The sequence below is a fragment of the Dendrobates tinctorius genome, unplaced genomic scaffold (genome assembly GCF_039654945.1).
Source record: "Dendrobates tinctorius isolate UK_male_01 unplaced genomic scaffold, ASM3965494v1 ptg000007l, whole genome shotgun sequence".
Taxonomy (NCBI): Eukaryota; Metazoa; Chordata; class Amphibia; order Anura; family Dendrobatidae; genus Dendrobates; species Dendrobates tinctorius.
The window spans coordinates 41,776,555-41,797,504 of record NW_027361675.1 but is presented as its reverse complement, the minus strand read 5'-3'; the positions used below and the strand labels follow the sequence as shown (position 1 = coordinate 41,797,504).

The 20,950-nt window shown below is 44.7% G+C and overlaps 1 protein-coding gene across 2 annotated transcripts in view; it reads right to left on the bottom strand.

Moving 5' to 3' along the window:
• SRRM3 (serine/arginine repetitive matrix 3) overlaps positions 1-20,950 on the bottom strand; it is a 713,909-nt gene that overhangs the window by 433,597 nt on the left and 259,362 nt on the right. For both annotated transcript variants that reach the window (XM_073573890.1, XM_073573882.1), the window contains exon 3: positions 3,914-4,002. The gene's annotated coding sequence lies outside the window, so the exon portion shown is untranslated. The remainder of the gene's footprint in view (positions 1-3,913; positions 4,003-20,950) is intronic.

Here is a 20,950-nt window from a genome sequence, read left to right as displayed (position 1 = left end):
TGGTGGTCGACTGTCAGCTGCTTAGGTCCTGCGCCAACTCCGGATTGGCCAACGAGCAAGGTCTTGTCAGACTGGACTTAATCGAGGAGTGTATAAAAGATCCTCTGATGCGTGTGTCGGTGTGCTAAGATCATGTGTTTGGTGTGTTGGTGGATATGTTACCACCCTGTGTGCACGTGTGCCACTACTAGCACCAGTATGTGTCTAGACAGGCAGTGTAGGGTGGGAACCTCGCTTGACTTAGCATCTACACCAGGCATCCTAAGTCGCATGTGCCTTCAGCACAAACCGTGTAGCAGAGCAAGTTCAACCACCAGTTAAGATTCCCTGGGGGGACAGCCATAGGGATCTCATCTAGCGTCATTACCTCTATGCTCCTGTGAAGTCTAACAGGGCATAGCTTAAGCTAGTTTCACAATAGCGTTTTGAGGCACAGCGTACACTCACTGTGAAGCTCCGCCCCCTGCCGTGCCTCCTCCGGTCAGCTCTGCCTATGGGCACATGACACTACATGCGACCTGCGTACCCTATCTTTAGCGTTGGGTACGCAGGCCGCACGCAGGAATGCTTTTGCCGGCGCAAGCGTCCTTTTGACGGTGCGCCAACCTGCGCCATACGCATCATGTTGCATTTTGGTGCGGCCAGCTCACCGTCAATAGGACGCATGCGCTGGCAAAAGCATACCTGCGCACAGCCTGCGTACCCAATGCTAAAGATAGGGTACACAGGTCGCATGCAGCGTCATGCGCCCATAGGAGGAGCTGACCGAAGGAGGCGAGGCAGGGGGCGGAGCTTCACAGCAAGCGTGCGCTGCGCCTCAAAACGCTAGTGTGAAACTAGCCTTAGAGTGCACTCAGTTATTGTACCGCTCTGTGGAGTAACAGAGTCAGGTTCTGTGCACTCAATTCACACTGAGTGACGTTTAACTTGGCGTGTTTAGGGTGCTTGCTCATAGCTCCGCTCCGCCATTGTTCACATTAGCTGCAGTTTTACATCTCTGCACTGTGGACCCCGGGTGGCAAACGCACCTTATTATATTTTATTTGGTGCGTTCCATCAACCCTAACAATATTGTTCATTCATTTTGCATTTTATTAACTGATATAAATAAACTACTAACACTTGAATTTTATAAAGCATTTTAACTTTGCAGCATTTTGTCCACATCTGCCTAAAACTTTTGTGCAGTACCATATGATACTACAATATCCAGATTCAGGAGTTCAATTTAATGTTCTGCCTGACTAAATAATATTTATTTGTGGAACAAGGGAAAACTTCATCCATGTATGAGTACAGTAAGCGTGAATATCTCATATTTTATGCTACATTATATTTCTGTTATTGTGTATAATTTACATTTCTTTACCATTAGAAGTTGACTTTAGTGAACACAGTCAATATATGTAATGTCATTTCTAAGTCTTCAGACTGTCTATTTTGAAGGAGCCATGCTTGGCCAACCAGCTTATGTATAGTCCAAGCCTCTTATATACAGCTTTCAGAATGCTGTAACAAAGGGCTTATAGGTGTTGGCCGTACTGTATATGGGGAAAACCTTGTCATAGGTTCCTTCTAATTTTCAAATGTTAGGTGATAATGGTGTAACAATGCTTAGGCCACACCAAGGGTGCACAGAAGTGGGTTCATATGCATATTAAATAAATGTTGCGTTTTTAGCAAATATTAAGCTAAACTGTATATACCTGGTATTATTTTAGTAGGGGCTATGTCCCCTATGTAAATCTTTATGCAGTCTAATTATCATTTTGGGTTGACAGACTCCCTTTCAGTAAGCTTAAAATTCATTTCACCCAACAAAAGAACGTTTTGCTCGTGCATCTGGTGATTGACAGCCTGTTTAGATACATCGATAATCAATTTCCCGCTATCGGCTGCAGTGTCAATGGCTTTGTCTTGTCTAAAACTACAAATCTGCAGTCACTCTCAGTGACTGCAGACTTGTGAATCCTCATATCACGCACTACTTGCTGTGAGGATTCTCCAGTGTCAGCGTTGGGAACGGCAGTCATGTGACTGCAAGTAAATGATTTCCATACTTCAGTCACAGTCTGACTATGCAAGGAAATTGAGCGAAGCCACGCCAATCTCGTCGGATTGTGGCCAGAAGCATGCATATCGCATGACTGCTATTCTCAACGCTGGCACCAGAGAATCCTCACAGCAAACAGCACCAACATCCCATTTAATGCTCCTTAAAGGGGTTGTTTCAAGCTGGAAAGTTATCCCCTATGTGTAGGTGGTTGGATCCCCAGCGTTTCCGAAAACTGAAGCAGAGGTTGATCATCCGTCTTAATACTCCATTCATTCTTAGTGTGAGTTCGGGAGATTACTGAGTGCAGTGCTCTGCTGACCTTTAGTGTTCTCATTAGAATAAATGGAGGAGTAGTGCGGATGCCTCTGATCCATTCAACTGGGGCTTTTCAGATCCCTGGTTGCCAGGATCCGTGGGAACAGTGATGGTTGGACCCCCAGTGATCGGAAAATAATTCCCTATCCCGTGGATACGGAATAACTTTCAAACTTGACATATCCACTTTAAAGACTATCTAAACTTTTGGGATATTTTTTATGTTTTACACCCATTCTGAACAGATAGGTGACTCATCCAGTTCTGAGGCTCCCACAAGTCGTTAAACAAAAACATTCTACAAACCGCAGCTCAGGAGACAGGAGAGCATGCACACAGCGCAGAATGGATCAAGTGAGTAGAAAGTCACAGTCCGGTCTCCTGTGCTGTGCACTTCTAAGAGGTTTTGCTTGAGCAATCGGTGGGGGTCTCAGGTCCCACCCTATGATGCCCCTTCTCAACACTGAGCCAACTTCAGACTCACACTAATCTGCTGAGAAGTAATGGACCTAAGACATAAAGATATCTTCCAAAATGTAAGTTACTCATTAAATGTCAAAAAAAGCTCCTGCCTAGGGCCTTTAAGTACTGTGGTTCTTGTATGATCCGCAGTCTGATGATGGCTGGTAACAACAACTTCAACCATCTCTTTATCATTGTTAAGGACATATGGGGAGTTGTAGGTTAATTTGATACAATTGTATATGACACTAACCTGACACTACAATTGATTGCTGTACTCAACTTGGCAATGTATTTATGTACAGATGAAGGTTCTGGTGATGTATTGCTATACTGACAGTGGTTCTGGTGATGTATTACTGTATTGACTGTGATTCTGATGATGTTTTACTGCATTGACAGAGGTTATGGTGGTGTATTACTGCATAGACGGTGGTTTGGTGATATATTACTGCATTGTTGGTGGTTCTGGTGATTTACAATACTGACAGTGGTTCTGGTGATGTATTACTGCACTTATGGAAGTTCTGGTGATGTAGTACTGTATTGACAGAGGTTCTGTGTTTACATACCCTTCGTATGACTGATCATTAGGGGCTTGCCTAGAGCGGCATGAATGCCAAATATGACCCCGTCTGTATGCTAATAAAACACTTAATACTTAAAAAGCACAGCAAGAGGAACAATATATCTATTTCCATGTGAATTGATAGGACTAAATGGAGATGGGTAGTACACTAATCCTCAATATGTGATGAGCGATTGGCTAAGCAAGACCTCTGGGTTGTTTCAGCAATATTATCTAATGGTCAACCGGTCACACATCTCATTGTCTGAAGTGTCAAAATTATATAGACAAAGATAAGGTCCATTTCATTTTTCCTAGTTGAGCCATTCATTATATCTACTTCTGTAGACTGCCTTAACTTTTGTAAAATGTCAATGTACTCAGGTGGAGGGCCTGCAGTTTTTTTCTAAATACTGATCAAACATCATATCAAATACCTCTATAAATATATGTGCACCCTTCAATTCAAAAACTTGCCAGCATTATTACACATACGCATAGTGGAGAATTACCTTTCAATTCTGGTGGATGAATAATATTTAGACTGAATTTAAGAGGTTACTTTATGCCATGTGAGGGATACCTCATAGTCTTGGGATGTCTGCAATAAAAAATACATAGATATTAACAAAAAATGAACAAACTTTTATGGATACAGTCAACAGATAACAGTAAATTACCATTAGGTTATGTGCACATGATAAGTATTTGAGAAAGACATTCTTGCATTAAAAATGTGTCTCTTAGCAGAAAAAACTGCATAAAAAACTGTGCAATTTTGCGGTGAATTGGTGAGCGTTTGTGCTGCATTTTTGTATGCATTTTTTCCCCCATCCATTAGAGTAAGTGAAAAATGATGCAAAAAAGCTGAAGGAATTGATATGCTGCAGATGTGAAACTGTTTCAAATCTACAAGGAGAAAATAGGCAACCTCTCTTTGGCATTTCAGAAATCTCATTCACTTGCTGAGACTGGAAAATGCTGCAGTTTTTTTGTGACAAACAAGTGACATATGAGCATACCCTAATAGGGGAAAAAGTAAGAAGAATCAAAATAAGAAAATAGAGCCTTATTGTTACAGTGCCTACAAGTAGTATTCAACCCCCTGCAGATTTAGCAGGTTTACACATTCGGAATTAACTTGGCATTGTGATATTTGGTCTGTAGATCAGCCTGGAAGTGTGAAATGCACTGCAGCAAAAAAGAATGTTATTTCTTTGTTTAATTTTTTTTTTAAATTGTGAAAAGTTTATTCAGAGGGTCATTTATTATTCAACCCCTCAAACCACCAGAATTCTGTTTGGTTCCCCTAAAGTATTAAGAAGTATTTCAGGCACAAAGAACAATGAGCTTCACATGTTTGGATTAATTATCTCTTTTTCCAGCCTTTTCTGACTATTTAAGGCTGGTTTCACATTTGCGTTTTTTTTTCGCGGTATTTTAGCGCTAAATAGCGCATGCGTTTTTTTTTCCTATACTTTGCATGGGATGCGCTTATGTGCGCATACACATGCGTTTGTACGCGTTTTTCCGCGCATGCTTTTTTTGCGGTATGCGCTCGGGCGCACAAAATGCAACCTGTTGCATTTTTTGGGCGTCTGACTTGCCTCAAAAAAACGCATGCGCGCGCAATGCGTTTTTTTACAGCAAGACACCCATTATAAGTCTATGGTGAGCATATGTGCTCATTGGCATGCTTATGTATGCGTTTTTTGCACATGCGTTTTTTTTTTACCATTAGTTTAGACAATGGAATTTAGGGGTTTGGGTTAGAGTTAGGGTTAGTTAAGGGGGTTTAGGGTTAGGGTTAGGGTCAGGGTTAGGATCAGGGTATGGTTTGGTTAAGGGATAGGGTCAGGGTTAGGGTTAGGATCAGGGTATGGTTTGGTTAAGGGTTAGGGTTAGGGTCAGGGTTAGGGTCAGGGTTAGGGTCAGGGTTAGGGTTAGGGTCAGGGTCAAGGTTAGGGTTAGGATCAGGGTATGGTTTGGTTAAGGGTTAGGGTTAGGGTCAGGGTTAGGGTATGGTTTGGTTAAGGGTTAGGGTCAGGGTTAGGGTCAGGGTTAGGGTCAGGGTTAGGGTTAGGGTCAGGGTTAGGGTATGGTTTGGTTAAGGGTTAGGGTTAGGGTCAGGGTTAGGATCAGGGTATGGTTTGGTTAAGGGTTAGGGTTAGGGTCAGGGTTAGGGTATGGTTTGGTTAAGGGTTAGGGTTAGGGTCAGGGTTAGGGTCAGGGTTAGGGTCAGGGTTAGGGTCAGGATCAAGGTTAGGGTTAGGATCAGGGTATGGTTTGGTTAAGGGTTAGGGTTAGGGTTAGGGTTAGTAAAGTCATGGTTTGGGTTAGTGTGAGGGGCCACCTAATGTTTGGAAAAAACGCAAACGCGGTAAAAACGCACTAAAAACGCATACAAACGCATAAAAACGCTGCGTTTTTTTCATGCATGCTCATAAAAATGCTTGAAGAAAATGCAGCAGTTGTATGCTTTTGTATGCGTTTTTTCAATGCGTTTTTTTGCGGGAAAAACGCGCTGCAAAAAAAAGCAAGTGTGAAACTAGCCTAAGACCCTCCCCAAACTTGTGAACAGCACTCATACATGGTCAACATGGGAAAGACAAAGGAGCATTCCAAGGCCATCAGAGACAAGATCGTGGAGGGTCACAAGGCTGGCAAGGGGTACAAAACCCTTTCCAAGGAGTTGGGCCTACCTGTCTCCACTGTTGGGAGCATCATCCGGAAGTGGAAGGCTTATGGAACTACTGTTAGCCTTCCACGGCCTGGACAGCCTTTGAAAGTTTCCTCCCGTGCCGAGGCCAGGCTTGTCCGAAGAGTCAAGGCTAACCCAAGGACAACAAGGAAGGAGCTCCGGGAAGATCTCATGGCAGTGGGGACATTGGTTTCCGTCAATACCATAAGTAACATACTCCACCGCAATGGTCTCTGTTCCAGACGAGCCCGTAAGGTACCTTTACTTTCAAAGCGTCATGTCAAGGCTCGTCTACAGTTTGCTCATGATCACTTGGAGGACTCTGAGACACACTGGTTCAAGGTTCTCTGGTCTGATGAGACCAAGATCGAGATCTTTGGTGCCAACCACACACGTGACGTTTGGAGACTGGATGGCACTGCATACGACCCCAAGAATATCATCCCTACAGTCAAGCATGGTGGTGGCAGCATCATGCTGTGGGGCTGTTTCTCAGCCAAGGGGCCTGGCCATCTGGTCCGCATCCATGGGAAGATGGATAGCACGGCCTACCTGGAGATTTTGGCCAAGAACCTCCGCTCCTCCATCAAGGATCTTAAGATGGGTCGTCATTTCATCTTCCAACAAGACAACGACCCAAAGCACACAGCCAAGAAAACCAAGGCCTGGTTCAAGAGGCAAAAAATCAAGGTGTTGGAGTGGCCTAGTCAGTCTCCTGACCTTAACCCAATTGAAAACTTGTGGAAGGAGCTCAAGATTAAAGTCCACATGAGACACCCAAAGAACCTACATAACTTGGAGAAGATCTGCATGGAGGAGTGGGCCAAGATAACTCCAGAGACCTGTGCCGGCCTGATCAGGTCTTATAAAAGACGATTATTAGCTGTAATTGCAAACAAGGTTTATTCCACAAAATATTAAACCTAGGGGTTGAATAATAATTGACCCACACTTGTATGTTTAAAATTTCTTAAAATTTAACTGAGCAACATAACTTTTTGGTTTGTAAGATTTATGCATCTGTTAATAAATCCTGCTCTTGTGTGAAGTTTGAAGGCTCTAACTTATTTGCATCTTATCAAACCTGCTAAATCTGCAGGGGGTTGAATACTACTTGTAGGCACTGTATATGTAGTGCACATTAATAAATCCTGCATAATCCCAGCCTCTTGCAAGAATAGAGATGTCATGAAATCATCAGCTCTAATAACATGGTACTGTTTATTCTACCCCAGGCTATACAGAAAAGCCAGCATTGGAACTAGAATACCATAAGGTTCAGTATGTATTCAAAACTCTAGTGGCCAATGTGGAAAAGTACAAGAATATATTGTAACATGATTAAACTAGAACAGAAATTACTATACATGAAGCAGATAAAGCCTATTAATTTGTTATGGAGTATCTGAAATTATTTAATGAACAATCACTAGGAACACAGTTTTCAATGTACCAAACAAGTTCAACACATTGTTTAGGAAAAATGGATGGAGCCACCAACTGAAACACTTGAATTTACATAATCATGTGCAAATTTGAAGTTGTAAATCACACAAAGTCATGCCAACCTATCGACGTCCCGCGAACACGTGACAGGGGCACTGATGGGAGGGTGTTAGCGTGGCTGGTCTGGAGCCGGAATCTCCAGGAGTGGACCCTCTGGGCCGTGGCACCGAGGGGCCCCGGGCGAGCTGCCAGGTGGAACCGCTCCCTATACAGGGACCGTTAGGAGCAGGCCCAGGGGTTCGATTACCACGGTAGCCAGTACCGAGAGGGGCGGCACAGGATGGACTGGAGTAGGAGTGTGGGACTGAAGTGTAGATGACAGGACAGAGCTGGAACACAGGAGACAGGAGTGGAGTAAGACAGTAGACTGGAATGTGGAGGGATGGCTGGAGCAGGAACACAGGAGACAGGATTAGAGGAGAACGGAAGGACTGGAGTAGGATGGAACTGGAGCAGGATGGAACAGGAACACCGGAGGCAGGACTGCAAGGCTGCTGCAGGGAGCACATGAGAACGGGACTGTGAGACTGCAGAGAGCACACGAAGAAGCGAGGCCCAGTGTGCTAGGAAACACAACTGAGCATAAGACAGAGCACAGGATTAGAGTGTGCACCAGGAGGCACAACTGAGTATAAGACGGAGCACAGGGACAGAGTATGTGTCGGGAGGCACAGCTGAGTGTAAGACAGAGCACAGGATCAGAGTGTGTGCCAGGAGGCACAACTGAGTATGAGAGAGTACAGGGTCACAGCGTGTGCCAAGAGGCACAACAGAGTGCAAGGCAGAGTACCTGAATACAGCACACAGCCAGGCAGGGACACGAAAGACCAAGCCAGGAAGCACAACAATAATCAGACACCTCCCCTAGGAAGAGGTAGCCTGATATAGCACATGATCGTTAGTGCTTCCGGGTCAAGTCCTCCAGTACTATAGAGAGGACGGACCCAGAGGCCGAACTGAGAGGAGCGCGCAAGCGCACACATAACATGGAGGAGACAGGAACCTAGGTACGAGAAATGCACTTGCGCACCCGGCGGGACCCCCAGAGCAACCGAGGCTCCGGAAGAGATGACGTCGGGACCAAGGTCACGCCCCCAGGTGAGCGCGGTGTGACAGTACCCCCCTTTACGCCCCCTCCTTCTAAAACTGGAGAGCAACTTAGACAAAATCTGGGGTGCGTGGATATTCTCCCTGGGTTCCCATGACCTTTCCTCGGGGCCAAAACCCTTCCAATCGATCTCTTCGGTGGCCTGGGTAACGGTCTCCTGCAAGGATGTACCATTGACCAAAACTATCGACCGGGGAGTCTCCAGGGATCTGACAGGAATCCGGTATTTTTTAACTGCCTCGAGTGTGATAAAATTCCCATCTGCGCCAGAATCCGGAAAAGCCTCCTTTGAGAAACGCTTGGCACCAAGATTCAGTAGCACGGACACGAGCAGGGAAAGAGAGGAGTCACGTACACCTAGGGAGTCCTCTCCTACCAATCTTAGGTGGAGAAGTTTCCTGGCCTTTTGGGGCAGGAACAAAGGAGATGAGAGGAGCTTCTCTCTCTGGCTGATTCACCGGCACGCTCCTGAAACCGCAGGTCAATGCGTGTCACCAGAGAGATCAGATCCTCTAAAGAGGTGGGAGTATCCCGACCTGCCAGTTCATCTTTGATCCGACCGGCCAGGCCACGCCAAAAGATCCCTAAGAGAGCCTCGTTGTTCCAACCGAGTTCGGAGGACCAGGTACGAAAACGGTAGGCATACTGTCCCACCAGTAGCGTCCCCTGATGGAGGTTAAAGAGGGACTCGGTGGTTGAGGCTCGTCGAACACCTTGCGGAAGGTGTCCAAAAAGGTGGAAAGCTGAGAGATGAGTGGATCAGTGCGCTCCCAGAGGGAATTCACCCATGCTAACGCCTCACCCTCTAAGTGTGAAACAATAAAGGCAATTTTGGCACACTTGGTGGAATAGTGCGGTGGCAAAAGCTCAAAATATAACCGGCATTGGCTCAAAAATCCTCGACAAAACTTAGGGTCCACGCTATATCGGGGTGGCTTGCGAAGCGCGGCAGCGAGTGCAGGACTGAGGACTGGGCAGAAACGGATTGTATGGAAAGGAGCCGACTATCTACTGATGCCATAAAGTTGAGGATATGGACCTGGGTGTCGCGTTGCTATGTGAGTTCTTGCTGGAGGCTGGCCAACTGGGAAGCATTCCCAGGGTCAGAGGACTGCATGGCCGACAAACGGGACTCCATGGATTTCAAAAAGGCCATAATCCTAGTTTGATTAGAAGACTGAATAGTCGACAAACGGGACTCCATAGATTTCAGAGAGGACATGATCCTGGTCTGACTCTCCCGTAGGAACACCAGTTCCTTTTGGGCAGAGGCGGTGGTACCAGCAGGGTCCATGGCCTGATTATACTGTGACGACCCAGAGGGTCCACTCCAGGAGTCGTCACAGAGAGTCTTATGACATGCTTCCGGAGCAGCCATGTTAAATGCCGCTGTTGGAGATTGACAGTGACATTTAACACGTTAACAGCCACCTGAGGATGTTAGGGGAACATGGAGCTGATCAGATCAGCTGTCAGGTGCCGGAAAACATGCGGGCTCAGCGCCAGAGCCCGCATGGAGTGCAGGGACGCAACATATGACATGTATATACGTCATAGGTCATGAAGGGGTTAAGGTGTTTACTTCAGCATTCTGATGTAAAACACCTTAATAAGTTGCATATTTGCGTAAAAATATTGTGACATTTGGTATTTACACACCAATCCCAGCCTATCATGCCAATATGGGTGTTGCAACAGTGGGATGGGACAAGGCTATGACCGCCCGTCAAATTCATGAAAAGTTACATCACTACTGTTACTTAGTCCATTAGTCCAGATATGTTCTCCAGCCCTAACTGGAATAACATTTCTGGCAGCAGCGCACACCAGCTAAAAGATATGTCTAATTCAATAAGCAACATGTGCCTTTTAAAGAATTAGACCCCATCACACTCCAGCCAGTCCATTCATTAAAGGGGTTGTGCACTACTAGGACAACCTCTTCTTGCTCTAAATGTTTGACTTGGATAACATCAAAAAGCTTATACTCACCTTCCGTGCCGGTGCTGTTCCCTTGGTGTCGGCACTCGTGTTCCCGGGGTTCTAATGCAGTTGTTATTACAAATGAGCCTGGCGTTCAATCAGTGTTGGCGTCTCTGTCTCCACCTTTGTACAAATGGAACATCAAGAGGAAGTGAGAGAGTAGCCACAGCCCTGACTTCCTCTTGATTTTTGATTTGTAAAAAGTTAGTGCTAGTGACGCCAGTGCTGATAAGGTACCAGACTCATGTGTCATAACCCCCTCACGGGAGACTCGGGAAAGTGAGTACCAACACCACTGGAACGGGGCTGGCATGGGTAGTGAGTATAAGCTTATTTATTTTATCGGAGTCAAGCATGGGGTATGAGAAGGTGCTGTCCAAGTAGTGGACAACTTCTTTAAGTATAGCGTGCTCAAAGCCCAAAAGTCTATTTTCTTCTAAAATATATATCCTTGATATCTTCATATCTCTGTTTCTGTTAAGTTTAAAAAAAAACCCAAGTGGTGGCACTTTAGTTTCAATTTCTAGGAAAACTGGGTGACAACAAAGACTGTGGCTATAAAGTTACCACAAGAGTGGTCATTTTCTTTGGTCAGTTTGGACCTATACTTAATGATGACTTATGACTCCAATGGATATTGGTCCTGCAAGACTATGTGAATGCTCACAAAGACCCCTTCCCCAGTTTTACAAGTAAAAAAAAAATTCATCCAGATTTTAGAGTGTGTCTATGAGAAAGATGTGCCCATTCAAACAAAAGAGCTTCTAAGAAATCAGACACTGATGTGCGAGAAGACAAGACAGTTTAGGTCGGCATCCCAGTTAATTAGCTCAGGCTGTGCTGTGTGCACAGTCAAACCGGAATAAGAAAAGGCCTTTCACAAACTCTGGCCACATATTTGAAAGCATACAATTGTCTAAAAAGTTGTGGTACACTGAAGCATTAATATTACCCCTCACCAAATATAAATAGCATAGCTCAAACCATACTAAACTGCCCATACTATCATACTACATGATACATGGCTTTTATGCAGATGCTTGATGATGGAAACCCATTTACAAAATGTTCCCCCACAGTTCTTGTGCTGATATAACTTCTATGAGCAGTTTGGAACTAACTAGTGATGAAACAAAGAGTATGTCAAACTCAAAAGCTCCACACTATGAGATTGTGTGGTCTACCACTGGTGGTTGAGCTGTTGTTGCTCATAGACATTTCCACCTCACCATAACAGCACTTGCAGGAGACCTTGGACGATTAAGCAAATATCAGTTTTCATGAAATGACTGATGAAAAGGTATCACTTTGAGGCTAGGGGTATATTGAGATTTTTTTTAGTGCTACTGATTGACCTTGACGATTGACTGATAGACCTTGACTATGAAATGGCAGCTGCAGTCCACAAATTAATAAAACAATTATAATAGGATCCATCAAAAACTGTTGATTTAGAGGCCATAAATTGTTATTTGGCTTTAGCAAACTTTGTGCAAGAAGTATTTGGGTAAAATTGTTGTATTTGAGCTGTCAGGTTCACAGTAATTGCATAATAACTTGATGCTAGATATGATAAGTAAAATATATTTAGAAAACAGATTCTCGTCACAAGGAATTTATATATGAGCTGGCGAACATCCCAGATCCTGCTCATCATTGCCAGCATGTTATATGTGTCTAGGGTTGTCAGATTCTAAAAATGAGTTCAGCAGGTTGCCATCTAATCTCAAAAAGTTTTCAGTGTTCTTCTTCAATCTATTTCATCTTGTATGACATCAGTATCCTGATGACAGAAGGAACACTAAAGCTCTTCTAAATGCCTTGTCTACTTTGACTGATTTCTGATCTCACCACTGAGGTTTGCAGCGATAAGGGGGTGTAGAATGTGATTGCACTTTCAGATGTCTGGAAGCAATTCAAATGCATGACTACTTACATGTCAATCAAGTGAGGATGTGTAACACACAGCTATAAATAAGCGAAAATGAGCAAGCCGGAATCGTATGACCTACACAGTCAAAAGTCATTTACTTCTGCTTTACTGCATACATGTAGTTAATTAAAAAAAGGGATAACTAACATTAATATTCGCTATAGAAAGATTTCAAGATATTAATTATAGTCACCAATTTCAGTTAACTAGTGGGATTCTTAGAGGGAACTTTCCAGTTACCTTGTGCTACTGAACCATGGGCGCCACGAATCAGAGAATGGTTATTGCATTCTAAACCTGCAGCTGCGTAAGTGTTGGTATAGGGAAATCTGTCAGTCTAGCTGAGCCAGCGGAGAAAAGACACCGGTAACATGCCTCTTGGACTCATCACCTTGCTTTTAATACTATTTTACTCTGAAACACAGCGTTCCAAAAGAAAACAAATAATTAGCATACTAGAGATGGTGTCTGATTCATGCTGCATTTGCTGCAAACTGCATGCAGCAGCTGATAGCTTCCCTTTAATGATCACAAGGAAGTGGGGTACTTTTGTCATACAGGCACCTTCATTTTCACTGTCTACCAAAGTGAACAAAAGTTACATGAAAATTCCCATTCAGAAGCTCGCACTGACTACAGTGTGTTCCTGAGCCAGGGAATAATCATTGCGATTGGAGAGGTACTGAGTGTGACTGGGCCTAGACCATGGGTACAATGGTGACAACGCTATTTTCAGTTAGCTGTGCGTCCTTGGAGGCATATCCAGTCAAAAACGATTGGGTAGCAGTGGGGCACTGCCCCCCTACAATACATGCCCCTAACCTATTAGACATCAGCAGCAGGCAGTGCAGTTATACCACTGCATTGTACAGCCACTGCTGGATAAAGGAGACGGAAGAAGGAACTGTCTTTCAAGGGAATGGGGACAGTTAAGAGGATTTTTTTTTTAAATTGCCGCAGTGAGGGATGTTATACTATATGGGGGGAACAGAAGAAGACATTTTATTGTATGGTGACCATAGAAGGGGACAATATACTATATGGGGGCCACAGAGGACATTAGACTGTATAGGGTCCAGAGAGTGAGAAATACTCTCTGGGGGCCATAGGGGGGACATTATGCAGCAAGGAGGCCACAGAGGGGAACATCATAAAGTATTGGAGCCATAAAGGCAGACATTATACTGTATCGAGGCAACAGAGAAGGACATTAAACTGTATTGGGCCACAGACATGGACAATATACTGTAAGGTGTCCAAAGAAGAAGACAAAACATAGGCTAGGCATTCCCTCTTACTGGAGAAAGAAAAGTTTACTCTCCAGAGGTGAAAAGGCTTCTAAACCATAAAAATATTATAACTAATATGTCTAACTAACATCTTGGGTTTCTATGAGGAGGTAAGTGCAAATCTGAATGTTGGTAATGCGGCTGATGTGATTTAACTGGACTTTGCAAAGGCATTTGATACTGTGCCACATAACAACCTTATACTGAAGCTACAGAAGCAAGGACTGGCAATCTATATGCAGATGGGTATGGAATTGGTTAAAAGATAGGAAACAATGAGTCATCATAAAAGGAACGTTCTCTAAATGGGATATAGTCAGCTGTGGGGACCGCAGGGATCTGTACTAGGACCGATTCTTTTTAACCTTTTTATTAATGACCTTGTGGATAGGATTGAGAGTAAAGTGTCAGTCTTTGCTGACGACACCAAACTATGCAGGGTATTAAAATCTGACCTTGACACTACAATATTGCAAAACGATCTGGATAAAATGACTGAATGGGAAAACACTTGGCAAATAAGGTTTGATGTAGATAAATGTAGAGCAATGCACCTAGGAAGGAGAAATCCTATTTCTGCATATACATTAAACGGGAGTAAAACTCATGAAATAGGCCTGGACAGAAATGATGGTACCCCTGAAAATAATGTGACAAAAGGGACATGATAAATCAAGGCGTGTCCACTAATTTGCATCACAGATGTCTACCATCTTGGAATCAGTGAGTGGGCCTGTATAGAGGGCTACAGATACTCACTGTGCTCTTTGGTGACATGGTATGTATCACACTCAACATGGACCAGAGGAAGCAAAGGAAAGAGTTGTCTCAGGAGAGTAGAAAGCAAATTATAGACAAACATGTTAAAGGTAAAAGTTATAAGACCATTTCCAAGCAGCTTGATGTTCCTGTGACTACTGTTGCACATATTATTCAGAAATATAAGCTCCATGGGACTGTAGCCAACCTCTCTGGAAGTGGCCACAGGAGGAAAATTGATGAAAAATAAGAGAGGGATAATACGAATGGTAACAAAAGAGCCCAGAAAAACTTCTCAACAGAGTAAAGGTGAACTTCAAGCTTAAGTCATATGCACCCCAATAACCCCAATCCCCCCTTGGAAGAAACATGTAGGATGGTCTCTTAATAGAAAATGTCCCATTAAAAAGGAACGGGTCTCCTAGACTTGTAATGGCCATACACTAAGTGTATTGGGCTGACAAACATTTCCCTGTGGGGTACATCTCAACCTTTTCCATAACAAGTATTTAACGACCAACAAAAACCTCCACCCTTGTTAGGATTGTGACACTGGCTGTAGCAGCACGGAACACGTTAACGCCGATGATCTAGTGGCGGCGGATGATGAGACGTGGAGGAAAGCCTGATTAAAAGCTATGCCCAAATCAAAGGAGAGGGTCTCCTAGAATTGTAATGCCCATACACTAAGTGTATTGAGCTGGCAAACATTTCCCCTGTGGGGTACACCTCAGCCTTTTCCATAAGAAGTATTTTAGGCCCATCAAAACCACCTACCCTTGTTCGGAATTCGACACTGGCTGTAGCAGCACAGAACACATTAACGCTGGTTATCTAGTGGTGGCGAATGATGAGATGTGGCGGAAAGCCTGATTAAAAACTATGCCCAATTTAAAGGAGTGGGTCTCCTATGTTAGGCGTTGGGTTCCCGCAGCGGTTCAACAGGAATCCAGAGCCTCACATTCTGCGGTCTCCCATTATCTTTTGACCGCAGAGGACATTGCTCAGCAATCCCGTCTTCTCAGATGCTCTGCCCAGACCTGCTCTGTGGGGTTGGCTATTGCTGCCACCTTTGGGTCAGCAATGGCAATGCAGGCTGCTTGGCAGCAAATCACTCCGGAGGCTAAGTCCCTCCGCAGCTCTACTGAGCATGCTCACGAGACGATCTCCCATTGGAGATCGGGAGCCACATGTCCAGGTCCTTCTCCAGATCTGATTGGTCCATCTCAGGGATCTGGAAGCTTCCGGAAGGTCCTGGCTATAAAAGGTTCGCATGGCCGCTCGGCCATGCGCTAGTATAGTCTCTAGTTGCTACTGTGTGAATGATGATGGATGCATGAACTCGCGAATGACTCATTAAGATCCCCTCCCTCTGATATTACGAGTGTGTATAGGGACTTAGCTTTAGAGTCAGCGCCAGCCAGTGGCAAGCTATAGCCACAATAAGCATCTACACAGTACTAGCGTCCAACAGTGCGCCCTCTCTTGGGCATTGTCGACTAGCGGCAGTGTCTGTCACCACGCTGCAGTCTGCAGCTCCTTTTGGCGTCCGCAGTTGCGACGCCGCATGCACGGTAGGTCTATACGGATGCTGACCCTCTGCCTAGGGCCTAGCTCCTGTGACCATATATTGTGCGTGCACTCCTCTGAGACCTGTGATGCTAACAGGCTCAGCCCTTTTGTGTTTTGCACCTAAGGCATCTCTATGAGTAAAACAGAGATCGCTCAACGCACTTGGGTGACGTCCAACCCGCGTGCGTTATACCGCCATATTGTACGTCTGCCATCAGCTAGCAGCAGTGTTAACACCTTCTGCACGGTGGACCCTGGGCGGCGAACACACTTTACGTTATTTTATATTTAGTGCGTTCCGCCGTCCCTAACATCCTAGACTTGTAATGCCCATACACTAAGTATATTGGGCTGACAAACATTTTCCCCTTTTCCATAACAAGTACTGTATTTTATGCCCAGCAAAACCACCCACCCTTTTTTGGAATTCGACACTGGCTTTAGCAGCACTGAACACTTTACTGCTGGTGATCTAGTGGTGGTGGATGATGAGATGTGGAGGAAAGCCTGATTAAAAACTATGCTCAATTTAAAGGAGCGGGTCTCTTAGACTTGGAATGCCCATATACTTAGTGTATGGGCTGACAAACATTTCCCCTGTGGGGTACACCTCAACCTTTTTCAGAACAAGTATTTTACGCACAGCATAACCACCCACCCTTGTTAATATAATTCAACACTGGCTGTAGCTGCACGGAACACGTAAACCCTTTTGATCTAGTGGCGGTGGATGATGAGGCGTGGAGGAAGGCCTGACTTAAAACTATGCCCAATTTAAAGGAAGGGGTCTCCTAGACTTGGAATGCCCATACAATAAGTGTATGGACTGGCAAACATTTCCCCCTGGGGGTAGATAGCAATATAGCCTGTACTTTTTTTTAGGGGCATCATAAACACCTTGCAAAACTGTAACTTGGCTTCCTACACAGTTGATGCTGGGAAGGTGCATGTTATTAGTAACAATATAGCAGACGAATCGTTGGATGAAATGAACTGGAAAAGGGGCATGTTGATCACAGGAATGGGAAAGTAAATGATTAATAACAGCAGTGGCTATGGGAGGTATGAGATCCAGGATACAGCCAACAATGATTCGTTGTTTAGCCACCATCAGTTACCAGAATTGGTTTCATGCCCGTTTGAAGATAAGGTGTAACAGATGCGCGTGTAAGACTCAGCCTAAGAAATGCCCGTCCAAAATATTTTGCCAAAGATGCATGTGTCTGTATAAAGGGCAAAGTGCAACATGTTCGTGAGATGCTGAACTAGAGAAAGCAGATCGGTGTTGGAGGAAAACCAAACAAACTAATGGATGTTCTTGAAAAGCTAAGTTTAAAAAGGAGTGCATCGTACGTAACTATAAACACACCCGTGGCACAAGCTTGTTTATCTTCACCCATACATGTTACCAATAATATCCTAATGTTCCAGTCTAAAATTAATTGTCCTAGTGTAACGAACATTGTTAAAGGAATGGCACAAAAAGTACATAACCACAACTCTTGGAAACACCTGATTTCCTCTTTACACCACATCCAAACCAATAAGATGAAGATCACAGCTGCAAAAAAATGTGCAAAAAATTCTGGAAAATCATTTTCTCTAGGGCAAAGTTCACCTCTTACTAAAGTGGTACCGAATGAGGCATATACAGCTCTCACATGTATTCAGCGTGAGATGCTTGAAAGATGATGCATTCTGATTTGTCCATGTCCACTTTTTGAAAGCGAGCAGCAAAGAAAGATGATATAGCGGGAAGACATGTGATTTTGGTCAGTAAGGAGGTGATGTCAGGTACAGAAAGGTAGATTTGCGTGTCATCGGCGTAGTGATGATATTGCAAACCGTGCCATTACATCAGCTGTCCCAGGCCGCAGGTGTAGATGGAGAAGAGTAGGGGTCCTACAACAGAGACTTGGGGAACACCAAAAGACACGTGACGAGGTGAGGAGGTGGTGCGGGAGAGGGAGACAATAAATGTCCCCCTACCAGTCTGGTTGTTTTTTAAAAACTGCTAATAACCCCAAAAAGGACATTTGCAACACCGGCCATGGCCACATCAGCTGGGGTAGTAAACCTACCAGCCTTACCACCACAAGCATGATCAGGCACATGGCAGCAAAGCACCCGACTTTGTTGGCTGAACACCAGGCTCCATGAACAGTGTCTGCGCGTGATACCACTGCATTGTGTGTGACAATGGCTGGAACCTGGTGGCTGCTCTGTGGTGAGGCGAGCTCACACACGTGCCATGCCTGGCTGTGGGTTCAGCCATCTCAGCCACCGATCTGCCTGCTTTCAGAGCAGTCCACAACTCTTCAGCATTTTGGGGTTTGTCACAGAAGCATATTAGCTTCAGCACAGCCTGTTCCCGCTTTCATTTGGCAGTGCTGTAGTGCTTCCAGCTTGTGACTGATGTGCTACCTTTTGTAGCTGGAGGCTGAAGAGGAGGCAAAGGAGGAGGAGGAGGTGCAGGAGCTGTAGACTGTAGGGGCAATCCAGATTGACGTAGGGCCCGCAATATTCAGTGTTTGGGAGGACATGCATCATACCAAGGTCGAAGTGGGTCCCGGCTTCAAGCGACACGGAGCTGGCAGAACTGGCCAGAAAAGTACAACACACTACATACCCATTTTAGAAAGTCAGCTACAGCTTCATTCGCCCTTGCTGTGATTCAGCAACGCTTGCAGCTTCTGGCTCAACGACTGGTGTGTGATGCCCCCAGGCCTTGGAACTCTACAATGCAGATGTTGGAAAGGATTTGTGAGCAGAAGAGGGAAGATGGTGAATAGTCCACCAGCATCAACAAGGTTGTCGGTATTCAGTTCTGTCTTCACACATAACATGTGAGGAGTGGACATGGATGTCTGACATATGTAACATCCTCCAAAACTTTGACGAATCCACAAAGAGGGTGAGCGTCAATGACACCATAATTAACGTCTCCATCCTGCTTATCTGTGTTCTAATTTGAAGATTGAGAGTTATTATACAGCGAAAACATATTTACAGTTTAACAGTTTCAAACACAACAGTCCTAAGTAACAACAATAACAATAATCCAATAATTAAACCAAAACAAAACTACCCTGCTGGTGACAGCTTAGAATCTACACTAAGTAACAACAATAACAATAATTAAACCCAAACAAAACAATCCTGCTTGTGACAACTTACAATCTAAAATGAGGTGGGGGAGATAAAAAATTCAGGGGTGTATTTACAAGTAGGCATTTACAATGATGTTTGTACAATGATATTACTGAGGTTAGTTCTAATAGTTGGAGACCTTTGGACAAGGAGAAGGAGGAGAGCATGGTCAGTCATCCTCATGGTGAGGACATGGAAGTATTGACTGTTAACAGTCTTGCAGGCATGGCTGAGTTTGTTACGCTGCCTTTCCCGTCACCCTTGCGTTATCAAAATTTTGGGTTACGGGCAATACTTATTGGTGACACTTCTAGACCTACGCTACAAGGAGAACTTTACATCTCTTATTCCAGAGGCAGACAGGTGTACTAAAATGTTGGAGGAACAAAGGGCCCTTCTTGCGGAATTATTAAAAAAAAATTCACATCTGAAAACACTGGTGGCAGAGGTCAAAGTTTGTTGGACAAGCAAGGAGTACAGGTGAGAGGGACACAACTCCAAGCCAGCAAAGGCAGTGGAACACTGGCAAAGTTTGGGGAGAATTTTCTCAGACCCTCCCATCGCCCTGTCCCTGAGGCGCAGGGGACTGTCACATGAAGTGCAAGTTTTTGAAAATGCTGAGGGAGTACCTTGCTGACCGTACCAACGTCCTCTGTGCCTTGTAATTATTAGTTATCCACGCTGAACACATGGCATGAACTGCCTCTCTCTACTGCACATGTGCGCTGTACTCACGGTCAAGGAGTGCACGGCGCCTCGCTCTCTGGCAGTTACTGGGCAAACGGCGCCTTGGTAAATGGCAGTACCGCTTTTAGTCGCGGGAGACTGTTATGAATGAGTCACCGGAGGAAAAAACAAAAATGCAAGCTAAGTCCAGAAAACCGGAGAGGTTGGTAGGTAACGGATTGCAGACCACTGATCCTATTCACACAACTAACAGTAGCCGTGGAGTGTTCCTACGGTGATCCTAGACACCTCGTCACAGCCGGAGAACTACATAAGCCTAAAGAAAGAAAGGGGAAATCTAAACTGCCCCAGAGCAGACCCCAAAGCGATAGATAGTCCCCAACATGTATTGTCGGTGAAAAGAGATGAAAACACAAACACAGACAGAAAGACAGGCAGAGCAAACGATGGGGCCCAACTAACTAGATAGGAAAGGACAGAAAAGATGCTAGCTGCAATCCGCAAAAACCCTACCAACAAGTCCCAACACGTCTGATAAGAAAAATGGCCTTGAAGTCACTAGACTTCAAAATCCCTATATCAGCACTCCGATATATTCTGAAGACAGAGCAAAAGAGATTTAACCGATAAGGGACAAAATGGAAATTCAGCAAAGCCCCAGCCGGGGCTAGCTGAACACAAAACTAAGCAAATCAGACAAAATCTCATGGAACAATAACAGAGCAAAACTTAGCTTTCAGAAGACAGGAACTGAACTGGAGGCCAGAGCTCAGAGCAGAGAAATCACCAGCAACCTTACAAGGGCGTCGTCAGCCTTATATTCACTCAGAGATTCCGGATGTTCAATCGCAATCCACCTGT